This window comes from Colobus angolensis, unplaced genomic scaffold, assembly GCF_000951035.1.
Source record: "Colobus angolensis palliatus isolate OR3802 unplaced genomic scaffold, Cang.pa_1.0 Scaffold224, whole genome shotgun sequence".
In the NCBI taxonomy this organism is placed as follows: Eukaryota; Metazoa; Chordata; class Mammalia; order Primates; family Cercopithecidae; genus Colobus; species Colobus angolensis.
This window is the reverse complement of record NW_012115422.1, coordinates 5,058,248-5,061,382: the sequence shown is the minus strand read 5'-3', so window position 1 is coordinate 5,061,382 and position 3,135 is coordinate 5,058,248.

The window sequence follows — 3,135 nt, the reverse complement described above, 5'->3', positions numbered from 1 at the left end:
TCTCAAAAAAAAAAAAAAAAAAAATCAAAAGGCAAACTCTTTGAAATAATGATTTCTTGCAGGAAGGATACAATGTTCCCTAGTGCTTTGAGGGCTAAGGGGCCTTGGCATACTCTTACTTGCAGTCTGTTCATTGGTCAAATTTGGTGTCACCTTTTAATATATGCATACATTTATTTCCTCAATTGATATAATGCTCCCTAAAAATCACGTATTTTGGTGAAACTTTTTTTACCAAGATTATTGCCATCAAGAACTCCTGGGTAAACATCCGGCAAGTTTAGAAGGTCAACCTTCAGTCCTCGATTCCATTTAGTGCTATATCCTTTATTTTAACTCTCATCATCCACCCAGATGACTTGCTGATCCAGCCCGGAGAATACTGTTGTATCTACTTCAGAGTGAACCCTTCATTCAGAGTGCTTATCAAAGTGCCAAAAATGATAGAGAATTGAGATTTCATTGAGCTTATCTGGACAGGTTAAGCTGTTTTGGGGAAAGGGTTGGGTACCTGTTTCATTTATTTAATTCGATAATACTTTTTGAGTGCCTGCTATGTATTAGGCATTATTCTAGATGCTTGAGACATCATAAGTAAGCAAAACAAAGACCATGCCCTCATGGAACTTACATTCTAGCTGGGGAATATAGACAATAAACAATAGGTTTAATAGATGAGAAAATTACACAGTATATTAGAAACTCATAAGTGATATGGAAAACGTAAAAGTTTAAGCATGTTAAGAGGGTTGGAGGAGGTTTGCCACGGTGCAATATTAAATAAGGTGGCCAATATTGGCCTCACTGAGAAGATGACACTTAAGTAAAGACTTGAAGTAGATGAGGGAGTTAATTAAGCAGATATCAGGGAATGGCGGGAGGGGCTGTTCCCTTTCCAGTCAAGGAGACCAGCCACTGCAAAGCAAGTGGAGTGAGCATACCTACTATTCCAGAGAGACAAGGAGGTCAAAGCATCTGGAACACATGGACCAAGACAGTGAAGTAATTGAGGCCAGTTTATGAAGGCCCTGTAGGCCATTGTTTGCACTTAGACTTTTACTCTAAATGAGACGGGGATTAATCATAGGATTCCATGCAGAGGAATGGAATGGTTTGACTCATGTTTACGAGTGTGACTTTGGCTGCTGTATTGTGAATAGTTTCCAGGTGGGCAAGGCTGAAAGGAGAGAGGAGGCTGTGGCCGTCATCTTGGTGAATGATAAAGGTGGTTCAGCACCAGGTGGTAGAGTAGAGGTGGCAAGAACTGACAGAATTTAACATGTACTTTAAAGGTAGAGCTAACTGGATTTTCTGATGGATTGGATTTCTGATGGATTGGATCTTGCTGATAAGTGTTTGCATGAATTATGATTAAGACTTATTTTGGCTGGGCATGGTGGCTCATACCTGTAATCCCAGCACTTTGGCAGGCCAAGGCAGACGGATCACCTGAGGTCAGGAGTTCAAGACCAGCCTAGTCAACATGGTGAAACCCCGTCTCTACAAAAATACAAAAATTAGCCAGGCATGATGGCAAATGCCTGTAATCCCAGCTACTCAGGAGACTGAGACGGGAGAATCACTTGAACCTGGGAGGTGGAGATTGCAGTGACCCAAGATCATGCCACTATACCCAGCCTGGGTGATAAAGCAAGACTTCATCTAAAAAAAAAAAAGAAAAAGAAAAAACGACTTATTTTCATTGTACTATTCACTCATTGGTGAGGTTGTGGGGAGGAAATGCAGGGTCCTCCTACCTCCAGCTATCAGGAATGCTGATCATTGACAAAGATCCTAATATCCAAGAGTGACCATTACACTTGCTGCCCAGCAACACGGCAGTGCTCAGTTCACTGGATTTTTATAAAACACACACTCAAACATAGGATTAGTCCACATGGAAAGTGGAATATTTCGGTATACACATGACAAACCCCATAGGAAGTTTTTCTCCAAAACTGTTGAATAAAATTAGCTAAGTAGAACCCACTGCTTCATATCCCAGGGTCTAATTTTAGAAAAGTAGACTTTTTTGTAAGTAAACTCAGACCCAGAACATACTTATTCAGCCCACAGGCCCTTTCGTGTGACTAGATCCTTAAGGTTTCCTGGTTATTACATTAGTCCCCCTCTATTACATTAGTCTCCTTCCCCTACAGAAGAACTAACTGAGCAAGAAGCCAGCCTTCTTGATTGATACAGATGCTAAGAAAGTGAAAAGCTCTCCAAAAGGTGGAGATTCTAAACTTAGTACAAACCTTTCCTAGTTGTTTGACTTTGAACACGTTTCTGAACCTCTGTCTAAACTCCAGGTTGTTCCTTTACAGAAGAGTTGGAAAAAAAAAAACTTCCAAAACCTAGTAAGATTGTTGTTAAAGTGGTTGCAGTAATGTGTAAAGTAACTCATATATAGAAGGCTCTGGACAAAAGTTAGTTGGGTTATCTCTGCCTTCCAAAAGTCCATCTTTCCTTGAAGATGAAATACAAATGTCATGATCTTTGTGAAACTTTTTCTGATCCTTTCCAGGTTTGCATTAATCCCCACATAATTGCCTCCTGCGCTCCTACATTCAGCTTTTCTTAGCAGTAGTTTTAGACTTGTCTTGTTCCCTCTATTTGATTATAAGCTTCATGAGGGCAGCTGTTTGTCCAAATTGTTGTACAGTATATGGTGCGTGATTAGTACATAGCAGCCTAATTTAATTAATCATTTTTAAAATTTATTTTAAATAGATATGTAAAAACTGTATATACTTACCATGTACAACTTGTTATTTTGAAATATATATACTGCAGAATGACTATATTGAGCTAATTAATATAGATTACCTCACGTACTTATTTTTGTGATAAGAACACTTAAAATCTACTCTCAGCAATTTTCAAGAATATAATACATTGTTATTAACTATAGTCACCATAGTTTTTTGTTTGTTGGTTGGTTGGTTTGTTTTTGAAGATAGAGTCTCCCTCTGTCGCCCAGGCTGGAATGCAGTGGTACGATCTCGGCTCACTGCAATCTCTGCCTCCCGGGTTCAAGTGATCCTCCTGCCTCAGCCTCCCAAGTAGCTGGGATTACAGGCACCTGCCACCACACCCAGCTAATTTTTGTATTTTTAGTAGAGACAGGGTTTC